This window comes from Stegostoma tigrinum, chromosome 26 (assembly GCF_030684315.1).
Source record: "Stegostoma tigrinum isolate sSteTig4 chromosome 26, sSteTig4.hap1, whole genome shotgun sequence".
In the NCBI taxonomy this organism is placed as follows: domain Eukaryota; kingdom Metazoa; phylum Chordata; class Chondrichthyes; order Orectolobiformes; family Stegostomatidae; genus Stegostoma; species Stegostoma tigrinum.
In genome coordinates this window covers 8,118,961-8,143,666 of record NC_081379.1, presented here as the reverse complement: position 1 = coordinate 8,143,666, position 24,706 = coordinate 8,118,961, and the positions used below count along the sequence as shown (strand labels likewise).

Here is a 24,706-nt window from a genome sequence, read left to right as displayed (position 1 = left end):
TAAACTGGACCATGGTACCCACTCAGCCCGTTCAATCGCCCATATCCCTCCAAACCCTTCCCATCCATGTACTATCCAAACGCTTTTTGCCTCAACCACACACTCTGGCAGCCCATTCCATATATGCACCACTCTCTGTATTAAGTTGCCGCCCCTCAGGTCCTTCTTAAATCTTTGCCCCCTAGTTTTCAATTCCCCATCCCTGGGAAAGAACATATGCATACATCCTACCTGTTCTCATGATTTTACACACCTCAATATGTTCCAAGAAATAAATCCTATCCTGGCCAACCTCTCCCTCTAACTCAGGTCTACTAGTCCTGGCAATATTGTTGCATAAATCCTTGCCAACATTCCTGCTTAACTGTGTCTTTCCTATAACAAGGTGACCAAAACTGTATATAATACTCCAAGCACAGTGTCACCAACGACTTACACAACTGTAACACAACATCCCAACTCCTACACTTAATGCCTCAACCAATGAAGACCAGCATGTTAAGTGCGTTCTTCACCACGTGAATGCCACTTTCAAACTACGTAGTTGTACTCCTAGGTTCCTCTCTTCCGCAACACTCCTCAGGACCTTACCATTTACTGTACAAGTCCTACATCGGTTCGACTTTCCAATCATCAGCCACTTCCCCATTTGATCCAGATTCCTCTAACTTTTGATAATTTTCCTCGCTATCAACGATATCTCCTAGTTTTGTATCATCCGCAAACTTACTAATCATGCTTTGTATGTTAACATCCAGATCGTTTACGTAAATAACAAATACCAGAGGTCCTAGCACCAAGCTCCGTGGCACAACACTAGGCACAGGCTTCCAGTCTGAGAAACAATCTTCAACCATCACCCTCTGCTTCCTGCCATCGAGCCAATTTTCAACTCAGTTAGCTAGGTCTCCCTGGATCCCATGCAGCCTAATCTTCAAGACTAGCCTATCGTGTGGGACCTTGTCAAGGGCCTTAATAAAGTCCATATAGGCAACAGCCACTGCCCTACACTCCTCTTGGTTACCTGTGTATAAAACTGAGGCTTGTCAGATATGACTTCCCATGCACAAATCCATGTTGACTATCCCTAATCAGACCATGACTATCCAAGATAACAAAGTGTGGAGCTGGATGAACACAGCAGGCCAAGCAGCATCTCAGGAGCACAAAAGCTGACGTTTCGGGCCTAGACCCTTCATCAGAGGATGACTATCCAAATGTTGGCTGATCCTGTCCTTCAGCATCCTCTCCAATAACTTATCACTGATGTCAGGCTCACTGAACTGTATTTTCCTAGCTCTGATGAAGGGTCTAGGCCCGAAACGTCAGCTTTTGTGCTCCTGAGATGCTGCTTGGCCTGCTGTGTTCATCCAGCCTCACATTTTATTATCTTGGAATCTCCAGCATCTGCAGTTCCCATTATCTCTGTATTTTCCTAGCTTGTCTTTACTACCTTTCTTAAACTAACAATGGAACATTAGGTCACCCTCCAGTCTCCAGAACTTCACCAGTGGCTAAAGATGAAGCAAAAATCTCTGCAAGGCCCTCTGCAATTTCGTCCCTAGCCTCCCACAATATCAGAGAAAGGACATGCCCAGGGGATTTATTCAACTTAATGCAATCTAAGGCTGAAAACCCCTCCTCTCTAATATGAATGCAGTTCAAAACACGCCCACTTGTTTCCCTTATATCCACAGCATCCATGATTCTCTCCTCAGTAAACACTGGAGAGAAATATTCAGTAAAAATGCCTAACGCCTGTGGCTCCACATTAACGGCCATGCTGATCTTTAAGGTGACCTATTCTCTCCCTAGCCATCCATTTACTCTTAACATAGCTATAGAGCCTCTTGGGATTATCTTTAATCTTATCTGCCATATCCATCTCATGCCCTCTTTTTGATCTTCTGATTACCCTCCTGAGTGTGCTCCTACACTTTTTATTGTCATCTGGGAATTCACTTGAGCATAATAGCTTAAACCTAATATGTGGCTTCTTATTTTTCATGACCAGAGACTCAATATTCCTTGTCAGCTGGGAATCCCTTAACCCATCACCTTTTCCCTTCACCCTAACAGGGACATATTGTCCCAGGACTGTTGATAGCACACTTTTAAAAGCCTCCCATTTGCCAGTTTGTCCCTTTTCCTTCAAACAGACTCACCCAATCAACCACTGCTAGATCCTATCTAATAGCATTAAAATTGGCCCCACTTCAGTTTAGCACCTTAACCTGTGGACCTGTCCTATCTTACTCCATAACTATGTTAAAAGCGTTATGATCACTGGACACAAAAGGACTCTGAGTGACATTTCAGTCAGTTGCCTGACCTCATTTCCTAAGACGAGGTATAGTATTGCACCCGAGTAGGGCCCTCTACATACTGGTTTAGGAAACTTTCTTGGACACGTTTGACAAATTCCACCCCAATGAGTTCTGAGGAAGGTGTCAGTGAACCCAAAATGTTGACGCTGACTTCTCTCCACAGTTACTGCCAGATCTGCTGAGCTTTTCCAACAATCCGTTTTTGTTCCTGATTTACAGTATCCAGTTATTTCAAATTGTAAATTATTTTCTGTACCTAGTAAACTAAGGCAACTCCACAATCAATGAAATTGAACATGACATATTCAGGAAGTAGAAGACAACAAAATGTGAGGCTGGATGAACACAGCAGGCCAAGCAGCATCCCAGGAGCACAAAAGCTGACGTTTCGGGCCTAGACCCTGACATTCAGGAAGTAATTGAGATTGCAGCACAGCAAAGGGTGAACTGATGAGCCAGACAAATTCAATTTCCCCCAATGATAGGTGCAAAATGTTTTATCAAAAAGAACAACAATGCTTTGAGAGCAGGTGGAGGCATACAGCCACAGCAAGCATCATTTAATAAGATCTTCTACTTTCCCAGCCTGTCCATATATCCCATGAGCCCTTAAAGTGTGTGAAAAAATTTCAACCTGAATCTTGAACCAACTCATCCACTAAGAATTCTTATTTCTCTCGATCAAGGAATTGGAAAGAGTGGCAAAATTTCTCAAATGCTAAATGGTCAATCCCATATTTTGAAACAATGGCCTTTCCTACAAGAAAACCCTCAAACTGAAACAAATTTAAATAGTAAAACAAGGGACTGGTTTCATTTACACACCTCAAGCACACCATCTTAAATTCAAAATAATAATAAATAGTAAACTTTAGCAAAGAGGTTTACGATATTTTATGAAAAATACTGAGCAAGTCACAGTTAACATATATTCAGCAAGTCAACTTTGTTTGAAAGTCTTAACGGAAACAAAGTAAGATCAAGAAAATGTCTCTGCACAAAATGGTGCATCACAGATTTCAACGATACACTCAGCTAAGTACTTAACAGAGATCTACTGTCCAACTTGTCGATTGTACACACTGCTGCTACTGTAGCGACAGTGGGCTATGGAACCTTTAAAGGCAAGGCAAGGATGGTACACAGATCAGATGGATCTCAGTGTGCTGGATGGTGGCAGGCTTCTCAAGTGTTGTTGCAGGTGTACCCATCAGACAAGTGGAAAATCTTTCATCACACTCTTCGATGTGTTTTATAAGTGGTTAAAATGGTCCAACTCCCTCCCTAATGGAACTACGGGTACACCTACACCAAATAAACTGCAGGTTCAAGGAGGCAGCTCACCACCACTTTCTCAAGGACAACTACCAATAGGCAATAAGTGAATCTTTAAAACAATGGCGATAAAAGTTTTGGCAGTCAGAAGGTGAGATACACACTGCCGAGTTCCCAGTCCTGAACCATCTCTAGCAATCAACATTCATATGGCCAGTACCGTTAGGTAGCTTCAGGGGAGTTGGACAGTGAGAGATTCAATAATGGCAATGCTGTTGAACGCCAAGGGAAGTTGTTTAGATTCTCGTGTTGGAGATGGCCATTACCCAGCAATTTTACTGCACAAGTGCCACTTGTCGTATCTGTCAATATCTGACTACTGCCCAGAACTTGATACTGGTGTACACAGGCTGCTCATTATCTGAGGAGTTGCAAATCATACTGAATACTATAAACACAATGAGCATCCCTGTTTATTTTTAAGGATAGGTAATTGAGGAGGTGAAAATCATTGGGCCCAGGACATAATACTATGCTTTAAACATGAAGATATGTGTAGAAAAGGACCAGATCACCATCTTCCATGCAATAACTTATTAATTCTCAAATTCAAAAAAGTCAGGAATACAGACCCAGTACAATTAGTGAATTTCCATGGAAAATGACCCTCAGACACCGCACTTCTAATATTTGTGCCTGCAGTTTTGGAAACACACCCAATAGAAACCGCTTACAGACCAGTCTGCACCCTTCTTGAGCACCAATATTCACAACAGCACAACACTAATAACCAGAGGGAAGCAATGCTAGGTTAAAAAGGTGATGAGAAGTAATTCTGATATATTATGAGGAGGAGCATCAATATCAAGAATATAGTGTTGAACTATGGGCAACTTGGGCACGATTTAATCCCGATGCAATCCCATCTGAACTGGATACTGTGTCTTCACACATCACTGGCCAACGTAGGAGGAGGTCAAAAAGGTTGTGTCTATAACTTTAGTAACCACAAACAGTACCACTGCTAGCAGCTCCCAAAGCTAACCCTGCAATCCTTCTGGATACAACTGCCAACACAAACATGTTTGCTGGAATAACAGCTAAATGTAGGTAGTCTGGCAATGGCATCTGCTAATCACAACACATGCTTCTTACAAAGCAAATCTACACATCAAGGGAAGATTGACTTCCCAAGGGTAGTAACACCTGTCAGGTACTATTAGCACTGTAGGAGGCACTAGGTAGATCTCCACTTCGTTCCTGCTCAACAAAATTCTTACAGTTTCTGCTGGATCAATTTCTCTGATGTAGGTAACAACAGTTCCACTTTGATAAACCCACCATGGCTTGGCCCAGGAAGCTATACGCAAATACATGAATCAAAAAGTAAAATACTATTGATGCTGGAAAATAAAAATAATAATATTAAAACCAAAAAAAAACTGGAAATACCGAGCAGGTCAGACAGCTTCTACAGGCATGCAAAAATAGTTAATATTTCATGTTAATGATCTTACATTATCATTTTTTTAAAAAAGAATTAAACGACTGGGCTAAAAATCAATTATAAATTAATAACTTGCATTTCCAACATTAATTTACATAAGAAACCCAAAATTCATCAAATCATCGTATTATTCGTTACACAATATACTATCTAGGATAAAGATATTTTGCACATGCACACACAAAAAAGTCCCAAGATACAACACCATAAAAATATATAGAACAGTAGTGCCTTGCTAGACCACGGGAGTTCAACATTAAACCACAGTACAGTTAGAGAACATTTAACCAAAGCACTTTTACTCTCTGGGTAGAGGTTAAATAAAGCCTACAATATTATTTCAAAGAGAAAAAGAGAGCAAGGAGGTAGCCTCGGAAGGAATATTTGCTACTAGGTAAACACTGTCTTGCAATGATTTCATTACTAAGAGAGAGTTCAGTACATATAAGTTGGTTGTATTTGCCAAAAAAATGATTCTACTCAGAAGTTATTAATTGGCTGTGGTCACAAGAGGGTCTACACAAATGCACATGTGACTTATTGGTCAAAAATAGGCTGTCTTGATCCAATTAAATGGGGATTTAAAATTCTGCTTGGCATCTCTGCTTTTCATTTACAGTTTGCTTATAACACAAATTATATATCGATAGCCTTACTTAAGACATATTTACATCTGTTCTGTACAATTACAGACTAACCTCTTTCATTACTTTCGACTGCTGTCTTGGTCAGATACCGGCCATGCACTTTTGATGGCTGCACCTCTACTCACCTTCACCTCCTACAACTGCAACTGAACTGTGGCCAGAGGCGGATCCTTTTCTTGTAACTGGTATTAATCCCACCTGTCAATCTGCCATCTCAGAGCAATTATGAAACCCTAGGCTGTATTTTCACCCCCATATCTGCCTGATCCCAAACATGACCAGAGACCAGTAAAGTCCACCTATATAGTCCCTTTTCCAAGTTCCATTTAAGGGAACAAAAGAGGAGAAAGAGTACAAATTAGGAAATGAAACGGGGCGGGGGAAAAAAAAAGAGAGTGCGTCGGGGGACCATGAAAGAGGCGAGGAGAGCAATGAGGCACGTGAACGGAAATCATCTGAGCAGCATCCATGGAGTTAACACCAGGAGATGCTTCACTAATTTACACAAGGTCATGCATATATTCATTTGTATAAATATGTAGCATTTTCCCATCACTTTTGCTTCAAAGCAAGTTTTCCCTTCCCAGTCAGTAAACAAAACTTATAATCAGTCATAATCAGCCACTGCTGTTCTATCCACTAATTACCTCCTCTTACCACGCTAATTTCTTCACTCCTGCTCATCCTGATTGATACAGTTCTATCTAGTCTACTTTTGACGGTGAACACTGACACGGTGTTTGACTGCACCCTACAGCACCATCTGCCTGGGGAGGAGTGTGTAGTAGTGATATCACGGTGAAGCAGACTGGGCAGAGTATGCAACATATCAGCTTCACTGTGGAGCAGATTGGGAGCGAGCTGTGTGTGGGACTAAGAAACAAAAAAAAAACAAGGACAATGTCTTTCTAGCAAATTGCATTAAAAATTATTTGGGGCCAGGAAACAGACGGTAATAGGTGAAAGTTGTTTTATAACTGGAAGTCTATGTTATGAGGCACACCACATGATTCTGTACTGGGTTCCTTGCTATTTGAAGTGTACCTGTACGATCTAGATATGACTCTAAGAGGTTCAATCAGCAAGTGGTATGGTAAATGGTGAAGAGAAAAGCCTGTGACTACAGGACAATATATAGACGGGTTGGTCAAATAGGCAGAATGCTGGCAAATGAAGTTTTATCCTGAAAAATGACAGACTATGTTGAAAAGAATAGCAAGGCAAGAAGTACACATTGAACGGCAGGATCCTAGAAAGTAGAGGATCAAAAGGATCTTGGGGTACATCTCCACAGACCTTCGAAGGCAGCATGAGGGGTGAATAAAATAGTTATGCAGGCGTAGGAAATGCTTGCCTTTATTGGTCGAGGCACTGAACACAAGAGTAATAATGTTATGATGGGGCGGTGTACGTTGTTAGGCTACAGGTGGCATACTTGGTGCAGTTCTGGCTGCCGCACTATTGGAAAGATGTGACTGCACTAGATAGGTTGATCAAGACTTATGCCTGAGCTGAAGCACTAGATAGGGTGTCTTTCTTTAAAGTGAAAAGGCTTAGATTTGGGGCTGGGCAAAGGAGGGACAACATTGAGGGGCATAGACAAGGTAGATAGGAAGAAACTTTTCTCTTTAGTGGAGGAGTTAAATCTGTGTTCCTGGTTTTTAAGGTAAAGGGGAGAAGATTAGAGGGGATTTAAGGAAGAGGCTTTCACCCAGAGGATGTGGGTACCTGGAATTCCCTGTTTTAAAACAATATTCAAGGCAGGGACCGGAGGTATTTAGCTAATCACTTGTAGCACCACTGCATAGAAGGCTCCAAGATCAGAAAAATGAGAGAATACAGTAGATGTGTGCTAAATGAGCTCTGTGGACCTGGTGGGCCAAAGGATAACTTTCCATACAGTAAACCTGACTCTTCCAAACCAATAATTTCTCACTGTTCTCTCCAGAAACTGCTCACTTCTGGGTTTTTGTAGTATTGCAATACACTTTAATATTTTCACTTCATTTATAAATTTTCTAAATCCAAAAGATGTGGAGTTTTTCCCATATGAAATGCTGGTAAAAGTGCTAGGGTCAGCAACATGTCACAGAAAAAATCTTGGTTCCGTCAGTATGAATTAACGGTAGTGATGATTCACTCATGTAATAGTTGGTTGTGTTAATCCAGAATCCAGCTGGTGGTATTAAAAATCCAGAAGTTCATGTGATGTTCTAGAGACCTGGGTTCCAATCTCACCACAGCAGTGAAATTTGAACTCAATACAAATTTGGAATTAAGAGTCCAACATTGACAATCTGTGAAAGGAGGGTGGAAATTGGTGTAACCTGCCTTTCAGCAACTTCTAGTGGTTAAATAAAATAAATCCCTGACACTCACCTTTAAGTAACAATTCTTTATTCCACTCTAACAGTGAACAAATTAACTATTAACAAACCAAACAAATCTTTTCTAACTACGAACTATTCCCAAATAAAGCAAGATTCTAACAGTATGCTGCTCCCATAAATACAAGATTAATTATATTTTAAAAATTAGTTTCTCGAATTTACAGCCAGGTTGCATGTCTTGCAGAATGCTCTGTGCCTTCCCCGTCGATTCTTCCATCAGGAATGTTAACTAATTGTGCCACGGGTACCATTGTTATTTAGACGGTGCTTACTCTAAGACAGAGAAGGCTGAGGCCTAACACTTCTCTTGAGAGGTGAAGGCTGTTAGCTCTGGTGGATGACAGTTAGCTCTGGAGCATTGTCCAACTGTCCCCTTCTTTTCATACCCTTGATTGCATAACAATATTCCTTACAATATGGTCCTGTGTTATCAAAACCATCAGATTTAAATTGAAGATAACAAGGTGTAGAGCTGGATGACCAGAGCAGGCCAAATCAGCATCAGAGGAGCACAAAGTATGACGTTGCGGGCCTAGACCCTTCAGAAAAAGAAATTTTGATGTGCTGGGGGTCAGAAGCAATGCAAAATCTTCTAGCTTTTCAGAGAGAGAAGGCAGACAACTTAGGTGCTTAGGAGGGAGTAGAATAATTTAGTCCACAGCTTCCAGATTCGGCAGTGGTATTTTAGTTTTTAAGAAAATATGCTCTGTAAGAGTCCTATAAGTTAAAAAAATCCTTTCCAATACTGTGCTTTATTATAATTGGACTTTTATTGTTCTGTATTATTACTTTCCCCATTAAAATTCAGCTGCTTTGTGCTTATTTGAATTTTATTTCAGATTAGACTGCTGCAGGAAAATCATCCTGAATGTGCTCTGGTGTGACTCATTACTAATGCAAAGCAAAAACACAGGACTAGAATATAGACTTTCTACAGCATGTCAGATTTATAATTGCTAGAGAGACCAGTGCCACGGCAAATTTAGATACAGGCACCTCTTAAATGCAATCTTCTTTGCTGATCATAGGAGTCACTTTGACAATTATGAAGCAGTTTTCCAATAGACATTCCCTCACTGTTATCCATCACTTCTACTGCCAGCAATGTCTAAAATTATGCATCTCAACAGTAGCCACCGACAAACTGCCCAGTGGCACAAGGATCAAGAATAAAAGGACACCAACTATGAAATGAATGGTTAACCAATGGCAACACAAGGAAAAACATTTTCAAACTGTAAGTGATTAGGATCTAAAAGGTCTGCCTAGCATATGTCGACAGTCAGCTCCACAGGCTCGCTGAGTTGAGGCTTTCAATGGAAAATGGGATAAGTTACACAGGATTTTTATCAGTGATATGGGGAAAGATGGAGCAGTTGGAAAAGTAGAGTTGCTTTTAGGGAGATCCCACACAGCCACAAGGAAGTGACTGGCCTCCTTCTGCAATGTAACATGTATCAGCTTCTATGTAGTGTCTTAATGAATAAGGAGGGAGAGATGACAGAGGTGAAATCACTCCTTGTATGGTGAAACTGAACTTGGAAAACTTGTCACAAGTGCTGCACTGTTTCCCAGTTAGCATCTAGTCCATCTTGTTGAATATATTGAAGTTTACTAGGTCACTGTTAAGGAACGGAAATGTAAGCTAACAACCAGATGAGGGCTTTTCCCAGTGATCTTTGAAGTCATTTATTCAGAGTCAAGCAAACTGTAAACGTCCAGGTAAACAACATGTCAGCAATCTTTATACTTCTTTACCACATGGAATTTGCACAGAACAGCAGCTGGAAACCACACAACTATTGAAGCTGCATACATTAGCAATTTAAAATCACATTGCTCTGCTTCAGTTTGAGCGAGACCAAGTGCAGCACAGGAATAGGCCCTTTGGCCCTCCAAGCCAGTGCCAATTATCATGCCCTAAATAAAGTAAAAAACCTTCTGCCCTTACTCGGTCCATATCCCTCTATTCCCTCCCTGTTGACGTAACCATCCAGATGCCCCTTAAATGTCAATGTACCTGCTTCCAGCAGTACATTCCAGGGTCCTACCACTCTGCATGAAAAACTTCCCTTGCACACCTCCCTTAAACTATCCCCCTCTCACCGTGAACCCGTGTACCCGTGTACCCTTGTAATTGAAGAGTCAACCCTGGGAAAAAGCCTGTCTATCTACCCTACTTATGACTCTCAATTTTGTAGAACTCTATCAGGTCTCCTCTCAGCCTCTGTCTTTCCAGCGAAAACAATCCTAGTCTTTTTATCCATTATTCATAGCCAATGCCCTCGAGGCCAACATCCTAGTGAACCTTCTTTGTATTCTTTCCAAAGCTTCCACGTTCTTCTGGTAGGGTGGCAATCAAAACTGCAAACGCAGCCTAACAAGGGTTTTATATAGCTGCAAGATGGTTTGCCAACTCTTGTACTCCATGCCATGGCCAATGAACACAAACATGCCAAAGCCTTCTTAATCAACTTGGCCACCTGTGTTGCCATTTTTAGGGAACTGTGGACCTAGACACCCAGATCCACCTGTAAATTAATTTTCCTAACGGTTCTGCCATTTATAGAATATTTCACACCTAAATGTGATCCTCCAAAATATTATCACCTTGCATGTCAGGATTAAACTGCATCTGCCATTTCTGTGTCCAAGTTGCCAATCCTGTATCCTGTTGTATACCTTCAATATCATTAGTACTATCAGCAACTCCACTGGGTTCACCACTCTCCATTCTTAAAAATACCCTTCCACGTTACCTTGTCTTCTGTGACCAAGCCAATTTTGTATCCATCTAGTCAGCCCACCCCAAATCCTGTGAGATTTTAGTTTTTGTTGCATTCATTAAAGGACATACCATCTGTTTCTCACGGATGCAATGCTCACTGTCCATCATTTTTTTAACTTGGTAAACAAGCACCTGCATTTTTAGCATTTGCCACCCAATTTATACAAAACATACTGAAGTTCTTCATGGTCACATTACCCAGTAAGCTAGATCATGTATCAAATCTGCATGTTGTCTGGCAGGTCTGATAATGACCTCAGAAAAACTTTTTAAAAAGTTACGTTGGACAGGTTTCTTTAAAACTACAAAAATAGCCACTGGCTGTAATGAAATCAGAGAGAAAATAGTAGTAATGCAATAAAAACTTTTAAATACAGGAAACTGCACTTCAGACAGATCATTGATTTAGACCATGCAGCAAAAGGAATGCTGAGACGAGGAGTGTTTACCCTCATTAAGAGCAACTGGAAACAACGTGTGGCATTGGCACTTCAGACCACAGAATCCCAAGTGTGGAAACAGGCCCTGCCGCCCAACAAGTCCACACAGACACACTCAGCATCCCACCCAGTCCCACCTAATCTATACATCCCTGAACACTATGGGCAATTTAGCACGGGCATGGCCAATCCACCTAGCCTGTACATCTTGGATTGTGGGAGGAAACCAGAGCACCCAGAGAAAACCCACACAGACGTGGGGCAAATGTGCAAACTCCACACAGACATTCGCCAGAGGGTGGAATTGAACCCAGGTCCCTGGTGCTGAGAGGCAGCAGTGCTAACTACTGAGCCACCATGCTGCCAAATTCCAGACTTTAGCCCACTCCAAGAGGTGCGATAGCAGTCCCTGGTGATAGATTTGACACTGAAAGACATGTAATGGCATTAACTTGGGCTATGCAGTCCCATGACTGATAGCGGAAAACGAGGACATGGTCAATGCAGGTACTCAGAGGCAAGAGAATGTTTGAAAGAGTGTGATCATTGATAGGGGTGTGCGCGCGTGTGTAGACCAGAAGAGATCCAAGAGACCATGAGTCAGTCGATGTTCAAAGCAAGCTTTGCCCAGCAACAAGTTGTGCAATTAGGGGGCAGTTACAGATGCCAGAAGAGTTCAACATGACAACAGGTCTCCTGGGCAAGCAAACACCTTGTGCAGTTATGACATCAACAGAGAAGGCACCAGGCTGCAGTAGAGCAAAGATCAGGTTTTTTCCCCTCTTTGCAGTGAAGTAACCAAAGCCTGGAAGACAGCTAGGCATTCTCTCTCATCAGCTGCTGTAAACAATTACCTCGTCTGAATGAAAGATTTCACAATTATCAAGCCAACAAATCTGCATCTTCTATTAAGCATTGAAAGAATGTGGAACATCTCATTGTATTGCATGAATTGGGGCTCTTTCCTCAGCATCTTCTCCTACACCTATAAAATTCACATCCGATTATCTGTGTTAGTCTGAGAAGTGGTTTTAAAAAGCAAGGCAAATTGTGAGGGTAAAGAGAGTGAATAGCTGGGATTGGCCCAAGATCTCCTCCTGCAAGTAAAGGGTAGAGGTGAAAATTCCAAAGCCAAAGTATCTCTATTGTAATAAAGTAGGACACATTCATTCACAATGCTGGAAATTTGAGAGTGAGGCCATGTAACTTAACGGAGTTTGAAAGAAGGAGTCAAGATGGGAACACCAAACAAATATGTCACAAATCAAATAGTGACTGTCAGCAATCAAGTCAAGAGGTAAAAACTATTATGACTGCAAAGGACATGCAAGATAAGAGTGCAACTTGTTGCCTGAATCAGTGGTACTTAAAATAACCAAGAAATTATTGTAGACAGAGTTAATTACTCTTGGGAATTTTGTTTTTAATTCACTTGTGGGACACGGGCTTTGACGTCTGGCGAGCATTCACCACCGACACCTTTGAGAAGGCGGTAGTGAACCGGCTTCTTGAACCATGGCAGTCCATGTGCTGTAGGTGGACCCACAATGCCATAAGGGAGGGAATTCCAGGATTTTGGCCCAGTGACAGTGAAGCAATGGCGATATATTTCCATGTCACTAGGGAGAGTGGATTGCAGGGAAATTTGAGGTGATGGTGTTCCCACGTATCAGCTCCCCTGGTCTTTCCAGATGGATGTAGTTGTGGGTTTGGAAAGTACTATCTAAAGATATGTGGCAAATTTCTTCATACCTTTTACATGGTACGCACTGTTGTACACCAAACATGCTTTGTTCTAGATGCTGTCAAGCTTGAGAGTTGTTGGAGGTACACTCATCCAGAGAAGTGAAGGGTACTTCAACACACTCCACGTGTCTTATAGATGCTAAACTGGCTTCAGGAAGATGGTGGTGAGCTGTCTTCTTGAATCGCTGCATTCCACCTGCTGCAGGTTGGCCTACAATGCCATGAGGGAGGGAATTCCAGGAATTTGACCCAGTGACACAGTGAAGGAATGGTGATATATTTCCGAGTCAGGATGGTGTGCGCCTTGGAGGGAAACTTGACGGGAGCACTTGTGGTGCTCCCATTTATCTGCTACATATCGTCGTAGTTGGAACTGATCGTGAGTTTGGAAGGATCACCAGACCTGAAACGTTAACTCAGTTTTTCCATTCACAGATGCTGCCGGGCCTGCTGAGCTTTTCCAGCAAGTTTGTTTTTGTTCATGATTTTGGAAGGTGCTGTCTGATGATTTTTGGGAGATCAAAGGTCAAAGTAATACCACAAGAAAATGTTAGCTGAAATTTTCTAAGAATGAGGATGATATAAACACTTTTAGCATGTCATCATTAACTGAATTTCAGAAAGTAGGTCCAGAGTTTAAAAAGTTAGCCCAGACAGCTCACACTGACTATGACCAAAGGAGCTCTAAAGTCCTGTTTTATCAAAAACAGTTCCAATGTGTAATCAGGAGATATTCTCACTGACCCACACCGAAGAATAAAAACATAGTACTGTCCAGGTATCCTAAGGGGATACTGCAAGTGGCACATGATATTCCTACGGCAAACACGTAGGAAGGAGAAAAAAGCAAGTATTGATAATTAAGTACTCCAGTCTGGTCAGTATTTCATAACGATACATCCCAATTCTGTAAAAAATATCATATCTCGGGTAATAAGAAACCCTCAACAAGTGATTAAACTAAGACATCTGATACCAGTTTTGAGGAACTATTCAGTCCAATTTCAGTAGATTACGTAGGATCCCTGTCAAGAGCGAAAACAAAGCACTAGTGTACCGTTCCAATTGTAGACAAGAAAACTCAATTTCCAGAAGCTAATCTTTTAAGGACTACCACAGCAAAGTTACCAGTGAAAAAGCTAACTTCTTTCTTTACTTAGACTCACTATGGTTAGAATCAGACCCTTCAGCCCAACCAGTCCACGCCAACCATGTTCCCAAACTAAACTAGTCTCAGCAAGCCAGGCAGCATCTGGATGAAAGTAGAAGTCAACGTTTGAGGTATTACCCTTCTTCAAGGGACGGTCAGGAAAGCTGCAGATAGAGAGAGGGGGTGGAAGGAGGGGTAACGGAATGGTGGTGATAGGTGGACACTGGTGGTAACTATGACCCAGTTGGTCAAGAGGAGGGATGAATGGGAGGGTCAGAAAATGGAGTGGAAGGGAGGAGGTGGGGGCTAGAAAGAAGCCAGGGGAGGGATGGGAATTTTATTTGAAATTGAAGAACTCAATGTTGAGTTCTCTGGATGGTAGGGTCCCCACACTGAAGATAAGGTTTGTTCTTCAAATTGGTGTTCTGAGTCACTGCAACACTGGAGGCAGCCAAGGACTACCATGTTGGGGGATGGAGGGGGGGGTGAAGAATTGAAATGGGCAGTAACCAGGAGGTTAGGTCAGCCGTTATGAGCCAGATGAAGACACTCAGCGAAACGGTAACCTAGTCTGCATTTGGTCTCACTGACATAGAGAAGACCAAAATCAGGAGAACTGGGTACAATAGGCTAGGTTGAAGGAGATACAGGTGAAGCTTTGTGTCTGACCTGGAAGGTCTGTTTAGGGCCCTGGATGGAGATGCGGGAGGCTGTGTGCGCACAGGTTTTGCAACTTTTACAGTTACAGGGGAAAGTGCCAGGTGGGTTAAGGTGCTTGGTGCGGAATGTGGTGCAAACTAAGGAGTAGCAACAGGAATGGTCCTTGCAAAAGGCAGAGAGGGGTCAGGTGTGGAAGATGTTCCTGTTGGTAGGGTCTATTTGGTGTTGGTGGAAGTGTTTGAGAATGATATGTTGGATGCAGAGGCTGGTTGTGTAAAGTGAGAAAAAGGGGGACCCTATCTTTATGATGTTTGGGGCAGGTGGGTGGTTAAGAACTGTGGAGCAGGGAATGGAAGAGGCATGGTAGAAAGCTGCCTGCAAGACAGAGGGAGATCAAGAGCACTGTTTGATAAAAAAGGGTGGATATCTGGGTGCTAGGGAGTGGAACGGCTCGTCAGAGCTAATGCCACTAAGATGGAGGAATTGGGTAAACGGGATGCACACAGGCTGTTCAGTTCATCAACTTCATTAACAATTTCGGCCCCATGCTGAAAATTCACTTGGTCTATCTATCCCAGTCACCTCCCACCCCTTTCTTGACCTTTGTTTCCATTTTATGACAGTTTACAGACCAACATTTACTATAAACCCAGACTCACGTAGCTACCTAGACTACACCTCCTCCCACCCTGTATCCTGCAAAAACTCAATATATTTTTCCCAATTCCTCAACCTCACTCTCATCAGAACAGAAGCATTCTACTCTCAAGCATCCCTGATATCTGCCTGTCAAACAACGTCCTTTCCCCCCACTCCTGTCATCCACACATCCCTCCACCACACCTCCTCCACAGCTCTTAACCATCCACTCTCCCCATACATAAAAGGTAGGGTCCCCCTTGTCCTCACTTTCCACCTCACCACATTCTGCATCAAAATGTATCATCCTCAAACACTTCCACCAACTCCAGTTAGACCCACCACCGATACACCTTCTGCTCCTTCCTCTGCTTTCTGCAAGGACCATTTCCTTCACTGCTTAATTCGCACCACAGTACCCATCAACCATTTCAACATACCTTCCCCTGTAACCGTAAGAGATGCAACACCTGCCCACACACCGCACCCCCCCCCCACCCCCCCCAACGCCTCACCTCCACCCAGGGCCGTAAACAGTCCCTCAAGGCTAGACATAGCTTCACCTGCATCTCCTCCAACCTAATCTATAGCATCTAGTGCTCCCGGTGGTCTCATGAATGTAAAGACAACATCAAATGTAGACTAGGTGACCGTTTCACTGAGCATCTTTTCCTGGCCCGTAACAGGCTGCCTAACCTCCCAGTCACCACCAATTTTAACTCTCCTCCCTCGTACAGCCCCTACCCACTTCCACCCCCATTTCTCCACTCCCTGTCCAGCCTCAGCCTCAGCCTCCGCCAGTGCCACCGTGACTCAACACAAATTTGAAGAACACCTTATCTTCTGCCTGGGTACCGTACAGCCCAGAGGACTCAACACAGTTTGCTAATTTCAAATAACCTTTCCACCCAGCCCCTGCACCTCCCTTCCATTCCACCTTCTGACTCTCCCTTCCAGCCACCAACTTCATCTCTCCCAACTCCCAACCAGTATCACCAACATTCCACAACCCTCCCCCTATCCTGAAGGGTAATACCCAAAAAACTTTGACTCCTCCTTTCCTCCAGATGCTGCCTGGCTTGCTGTGTTCTTCCAACCTCCTGCTGGTCTACCTTGGATTCCAGCATCTGCAGTTTTTGTCTCTAATCTAGTACCACCTGCCTGGGCTTGGACAACATCCCTCCAAACCGTTCCTATTCATGAACTTATCCAAATTGTACTTGCATCCACTGCTTGATATGGACTACTAAGTGAACTACAAACTGATCTAAAGTCTTCCAAGGTATCAGCAGTAATTCAGATACAAAACAACTGAAGTCAACTGCATATTCAGGGAGCTTTGGAGAGACACAATGCCATGATTAAGGCATCCTGTCACGAAGACCTACTGGATCAGGACAAAAGGATTAGAATTCTTACTATTTGCTACCAGAGGTTTCCCCAAATGAATCTACTGAGTTTAATCCACTTAAATCGTTCTATGGCCATGATATTTGAGGTTCACTAAAATGAAATTAAGATGTAGTTAGACAAAATGTCCAGTCTCTATGTTAGGTTACATGCCCACATTTCTAGAGACTCACAGCAGCACAAAGCAGCACTAGAGCGGTTACATTTTTTTTTATAAAAACAGTTAAAACATTAAAGAACAGATGGATGAATATTCTACAACTAAAATATTTCAAGTAGGAGATAAAGTATTTGCATTACAGTCTGTGTAAGTTGAAACTCTGAAAAGGAAGATTCAGTGGTTACTGATACTTAAGTTTTTCAGGGTTCTATGAACTCTCCTGTGTGAAGGCAGACCATTCTGCCCATCAAGTCCACACCAACTCTCGAAACAGCTTCCCACCCCGACTAACCACTTTATCCTATTCCTGTAACCCTGCATTACCCATGGCTGATGCACCTAGCCTGTACATCTTTAGACTATAAGAGGATGCCCAAACAGATACGGGGAGAATGTGTAAACTCCACAGACAGTTGCCTTTTTAAATAGTCTAAGGAAATAAGCAGACATATAGAGCTGGATGCACGTCAGCCTGGCACAATGTCGATGTATGAGAGTCAGTACCAATAAACACAGAAAAATAAAGTTCAGGTGGAAACAGAGATTCTACACTGGGAAATCATTCAACTGAACCTAGCCAAAGTGGACCAAGTTCACCAGTAGTTTTATGCCTGACTGGGGTTGTATGCTCGTGATCAAGGCCCACTATTCCTGAAGTTCTCATAAGAGTTAAAAGATTTTTAAAAATATGCAGAATTCCTCATTTTACCTGCCTTTTAATCCCAGGTTGACAGAAATCACGGTTAGATTTCTGTACTCAACAAGTAGAACCATTTAATACAAATAAATATATTCTAAGTACACATGAAAAATTATGAACCCTCCCCTTTCAACTCCCCCTGCACACATACAGGCAAGCAAAGGCAAAAAGCACATGGGTGTTCTCGGCAAAGGAAAAACTGACAGGGCTGCGTGTGGGTGAAGGAAAAGGAATAGATCAATTGTGATAAGTTACTCCTTAGTCAGGGAATCAGACAGGCATTTCTGTGACAGTAAACATGACTCCAGGATGCTATATTGCTTCCCCAGTGTCAGGATCAAGAATGCCAATGCAGCTGTCGGACATCCATCTGTAGGAGGGGGCTCAGTCAGAAATAACGTTTCGGGATAAGTCAATAGAGATTCAGTGACAGTCATATGCAGAGAATGTCAGGAAGAAAAAATTCTAAAAATGGAGAAGCCACCATCAATAGTTAACTAAAACAAAAGTGTAACAATGTAAACCTCAACTTTAATAACTTCATGGGTAGCAAGATTCAGCAATAATTTTTTTTGGAATAAACAATTTCTTGAGATGAAAGGAATAATGAGAAACTATTAGAAAAGGAGTTACGGTAATGGTGAATTAGCCATCCCCAGGAAGGAGCTACAGAAACAACATAAGCTGCTTCTTGGAAGAGAGAGAAGTTAAAAAATTTACACGATAATCTGCTGTCTCATGACAAATGGGCACTTAAGACCTGCCTGCAGAAGTAACATTCTGAAGTAAAGGGGTTAATTACAGGAGAAGCAGAGAGTTATAAACAGACAAGCTAACCCTAAATGTAACAAGGAACAAAGGAGCTATTTCTAGTGAGAAGGCAAGCTGCAGATTTGTGGTTTCCAGAAGTACAATCAATGTTGGAATGAAAGAGTCTATTCAATTGATAATGACACACCGCAAACTTCAAGAGAAAGAAAATTGTATTAGAATGCGACATCAGAACAACTCAACAGCAGAACTTCAAACAACACTACACAAGAATTGAACCATTGACATTTCCGCAGACTGACTGGTGTTAGTGTAAACCCTGGCCCAGCTAAACTGGGTTGCAAGACTTGTTCACTTGAGGGGTCTTACTTTGGTTGCTACATGTAATTAAATTTAAACTATTGTTTCAGTACTTGATCATCTGTGAGATTTTCTAATGAGTAGCCAAATTAAAAGGTAACTTGTAGAAATTTTCCCACAACAAAAGCTAAAGGCACTATCGGTTTTGAAGAAAAGTACAGAATGCTGCAAAGTTGGGCAACGAGGCAGAAAATGCAACAAAAATCAGCAATATATGACAAAAAGCAAGCAAGTTTGACAGGACAAGTGAAAGCTAACTAGAAGCGTAAGAACACATATCAGTTTCCATATCGATTTGTAAAAGAAGCATTAATAAAAAGTGAGCAGTAGTCCTGTGGAAAACAAGTCTGAGGAATTAACAATGATGAGGTCAGATAGATAGCCCTTGATATCAAGGCTGCATTTGACAACATGTGACATCAACGGGGCCTATCTAAACATGATCCAATGAGAATCCAGGCAGGATGGGGGGCAACTCTTCACTGGTTGGAGTTATCCCTGATACATGGGATGATGGTTACTGCTTTTGGAAGTCAGTCAGCTCGGCTCCAGGAGATCCTCGGGCTAGGTGTCCTAAGCTCAACCATCTTCAGCTGCTTCATAAATTACTTCCTCTCCATGATAAAATGTCAGAAATGAGGATAATTACATCATATTTGCAACCATTTGCAACTCCTCAGACACTCGAGCAATTCATGTTCAAATGGAACAAGACCTGGCCCATTTACATGCTTGGGCTGAAGAATGTATGGCATGAATGTTACAAGCCAAATGCCAGGCACTCTCGACACAGACAACCTAAATCACCGTGACAATAAATGGTGCTACCATCACCGAATTCCCCCACTATCAGCATCCTTGGGGTTACCACTGACCAGAAACTCAACTAGACTTGTCATATAAACACAGTGGCTAAACGGCCAGGGCAGACTATGAATACTGTAGATAACTCACCTCCCGACTCCCCAGAGTTTGTCCACCATCTACAGGGCACAGGTCAAGAGCGATATGGAATACTCCCCAATTACCTGGATGAGTGCTGCAGCAGCAATCAAGAAACCTGATACCATCCAGGACAAAAAGCAGTCCTTTTGATTGTGGATGTGATGTCAAATCATCCACTCGCTCCATCACTGATGATCAGCAGCAGCAAGGGTGTACCACCTACAATACGCACCCTGCAGAAATTCACCAAAGATCCTCAGACAACATCTTCCAAACCCACAAACACAGCCATCTAGAAAGACAAAGGCAACAGATACATGGGAACACCACTACCTATCCTGATTTAGAAACATAAACATATCACCATTTCTTCAGGGTCACTGGATGGAAATTCTGGAATATCCAGGTGAATTGCATTATGGACCTACCCAAAGCACAATCATTGCAGCAGTAAGGAAGTTTACCATCAGCCTCTCAAGGGCACCTTGGTACAGACCAGCCAGCAATGGCCACATCAATTGAGGTAATTAAAAACAACCTTAAAAAGGAGATGGCAGATGAACCAAATAGATATCTTTCATTGATCTTCCACTATAGAAGATACAAGTAACCCAGAAACAGACATACAGGAACAGAAGGAAAGGGATCTCAACAAAATTAAAAATCACTCACAGAAGTGATATTAGGCAACCGTTTAGAATGAGGAGCTGCTCAGTCCCCAGACATCGATGGAATTCATCTCAGGGGTCTTAAAATAAACAGCTAGTTGATAAGACAGTTGATGTGTTAGTTATTTTCCAAAACTCCCTAGATTTAGGGAAGGTGCTATCAGACTGGGAAATTGTCTATATAATTATTTTATTCAAAAAGGATGGAAGATACACAATAGGAAACTATAGGCCAATTAGGCTAGCATGTCACTGTAGATGCCAGAAGCTGATTTCACAGGTAGAGTCAGCTGCCTTTGAAAGAAGTTTAACTAACATACCGGCGTTCACTGCAGTAGAAACATGTGCTATAGCCGAATGGCAACTGGTGGACGTGTTGTATTTATATTTTCAGAAGGTGGCAAATGTTAGAAGTTATGGTGAAACATATCTGCATGGAAAACAAACTGGCTTGCTTGCAGGAAATAACAGGCATGAGAGTCTTTTTCAGATTGGCAAGGAGTAACAAGTGGTGTGCCACAGGGGTTAGTGCTGGGCCTTCTTTTGAAAGAGAGAGATAAGAAAAATGTCTCAGAACCACAAGTCTTTAGAACACTCTTCTTCCAGAGGAAGTGGCAGAGGTATGTGCAATTACAACATCGACAAGGCATCTGAATGGATCCATGAATAGGAAGCATTTAGAAGAATAGGGGCCAAATGCTGGCAAACGGGACTAGATCCAGTCAGCATGGACGAGGTGTTTCCATCAAATTCAACTCTATGACTCTAAAGACATGAAGTTGTTGAATCTTTTTAAAGCAAGAAGCAGATAGATTCTTGATAAGAAAGAGGGTGAAAGATGATTAAGGATAATTAGGAACGTGAAGCAATCTCAGTCTTACTGAATGATGAAGCAGTCTCAGGAAGACAAGATACCTACTCATTCTCTTAATTTTATGCACGTTCTTTAATGGTACAGGAAATTACTTGCAATGTTAAAAGGAAATGCAGTGCTATTACGTGTATGGATTTTCAAATTGTCCTTTCATTAAAGAAAAAAGTGTGTTAGAAATCAAAGAACATGGCACTGGAAGAAAAGCTAGTAGCACGGATGCAAAGTTGGTTAAAGGCTACAAAGAGAAAATGCAGTGATCAGAGGCTATTCGGTCTGAACAGATGAGAACAGTGGTGCATTTCCTAGGGATATGTATTAGGCTGAACACGTTTATATAAAAAAAAGAGAAAAGCAATTAGTCAGAATTGCTCAAAAAACATGCAAAGAACACCAGTAAAACTTGACAGGATTCTCAAAATTGGAAACCAGGTGCGTAAGATCTGAAAAAAAAAGAACAGAAAGATGTTTGAAGAGAATTCTACTACTTGCATTTTGAAGAACTCAAAAGCACAAATTCTAAAGCTGCAGACAATACATAAGTGACTGCGGTTCACTGATCTATGAACAGTGACTTTAGGACAACAGGTGGATTAGTAGATTGGGCAACACATACGAAAACGTATCAAATCACATTCCGAAGATTTTTATAAACTGAACGGCAAAGCCTTATAGAAAAATAACGAGACCAGAAGTCACAAAACTACACATTCAATTTTGGTTGACCCATTTTAAGAATGATGACAATTTTGATGAGAAGGTGCAGAACAATTTACTGTAGTGACACAGGAAATAACAGGCATTGAGGCCAAAATTTGAGAATGAATTGCAACAGAACATGCTGGGACATGTAAGAAATGAGCAAATACTGAAGAAGCTACAAGGAACTGCTGTCCCACCAGTCATTAAACTGATTCCTTTAGATCAAGCATGTAGAAAAATAAACATACAGATAAGTAAATGCAAAAGGTTTAGGACAAGCGAAGGAACTCCTTCAATAAGGGTCGCATGGAATGTACTACCAGAGCTGTGTGATGTAAAGACCCTGTCAACATTGAAGAACAAACAAGATGACTTGAAAAACGAATGAGGAATACCAAGATAGGGAGTTAGCATTTGGCATTACAAGCAGTCACTATGTGATTTAATAAAGGCTCTTAAACAGAAAGTAAGTTTATAAAGCAAGAGCCCAAGGCCCTATGTTCCCATGTTACAATATCTATATAATGCTCAGAAGGTTCAAGCCACAAGGGCAACAAAAACTATTGTTGTAGTTAGGGGGATCAATTGAAAGAATAAAGTTAGGATTATTGAACAAAAAGATCTAAGCAGAGGTTAGGAAACATTTCCCTACTGAAACAAGAATACAAATTTAGTGAAAACAAACACAAGGTGAATTAAGCATTGAAATAGAATCAGAAAAATTACTGCAGGTTTAGAGTTGACTGTTAAAACTAAGAAAAAAATTCTCAAACTTCGTTAACACACACTTTGGGCTAGATTCTTTTCAGCCTAGGGAATTTTCTGACCTACTTTTGATAAAAGCCACCAAAATGAGTTTTTAAACGCAAAAACTCCAAATAATTTCTGCCACCCACCACTGTGGTTATCATAGATTTAAGTGCTTGTTCTGAGCTACTCCCATAAACTGAAATAAAGGGTTGTTTCCTAAAATCGTAACTGGAATATTACATCAGATATTAGCAGAGAGGAAAACTCTGCCTTCATGACATAATCTCAGGGACGAAACTGATGTTATTTTCATAACACGTTGTCTTGTAATAGGCTTGCTCAATAAGACAGACTTGCATTTGTACTGCTCTTTCACAACTTAGTCCAAGACACTTAAACCAATGCTTTTTTTTGAAGTTAGTCTCTGTTGTGAGAAACTCAGTAGCCTGTGCATTGAAAGGTCCCAGTCAAGGAACTGGAATCAGATAATAATGTTGATCAGGGAATAAATACTGGCAAGAGGGCTGGGAAGAATTCCTCTGTTCCTTTGGGAAACAGCCTCACAGAGAAAAGGTGCATCAGATTAACATTACATCTCAAAACAACTTCCAAAAGTGTTTCACAGGAACGAACGACATGATATAGCAGTATCATGCAACAATTTCTTCCAAGCATATGATAGCCCCAGCCTGCTCCCTTTTAAATTTATTATTACTGTACAGTCACTTTGAAACTCTTATATTCAGCCTCCCATTATCCACCTGATAGTGAAAGAAATTTCCGACTAGTGCAGTGACATTGCAACTGAGAGACATGACTCATCAGCACTCTTGAAACTGAAATGCAACTGAAGTGTCTGTGTGCATTAAGATGCCAAGGTCATACTGAGACAGGGCCAACTGGTCACCGAGTCAGTTCTAGGTCTTAGTTTGTCCATGCTAAACCTCCCAAAAGCATCCAAAAGTAAATATGACATAAAAGAGGTACTTCATAAATGGTGGCACTATAGTATTATATAAATCACTACTACTTTACAAACTCGCCAAAATATGTAGTTTATTAGTGTTTTGAAGTAGTAACCATTCAAAATCTGTGACAGATTTCTCCTGTTCTTTTAAATGTAACTTTTATTTCCAAAGTAACAACTCATGCTACATTTACAAAATTGATCAGATATTCAAGAGACATTATAGCAGAACAGTACAAAACACACTTTAACAGCAAAGTAACTTTTCATCCATCCCATTCTTAGAACATAGAACAGAATGATACTTCATTGATTAATCAAACAAGGTACGGCACAAAACTGCAAATCATATCAAAAGCCTACCTACATTACAAATTCAATGTGAAAACACTAAAAGCTCGACAGAAATAAAATACATAGTTACAAAAAGTTCATCAGCTCCCTCGATCCCTGAAAGAATTATGATCAGATAGCTATTTCTATGAGATTCTCTTCAAGAACCACATTTGGTGTGTGATGTATAGGACTGCAAATATCAAGTAGATGATTTTTTTTTTAAAAAACAAAAAGCATCTGGGATTAGTCACAGCAAAAATTCTTAAATGCTTGAAAAACCATTGCTGACTGTTTGAACAGCCATAACTGTCTTTTATAGTACACTTACTACTTGACTTATACCTATTACAGGCAATTTTAAAGTCAAAGTCTGCTGAAGTGGACAGGGGAAGTACGTTCAAAGCTAAGATGGTAGAGAAACAATGACAGTTATTTAAGATATTTCATGGAAGATATATATTCAGTTGAGAAAAAAAAAAAAGAGAGAGGGAGGAGGA

General features: G+C 41.4%; 1 protein-coding gene across 1 annotated transcript in view; it reads right to left on the bottom strand.

The window, feature by feature from the left end:
- LOC125464047 (ubiquitin-conjugating enzyme E2 L3) overlaps positions 1-24,706 on the bottom strand; it is a 58,245-nt gene that overhangs the window by 15,647 nt on the left and 17,892 nt on the right. The gene's annotated exons all lie outside the window — the stretch shown is intronic.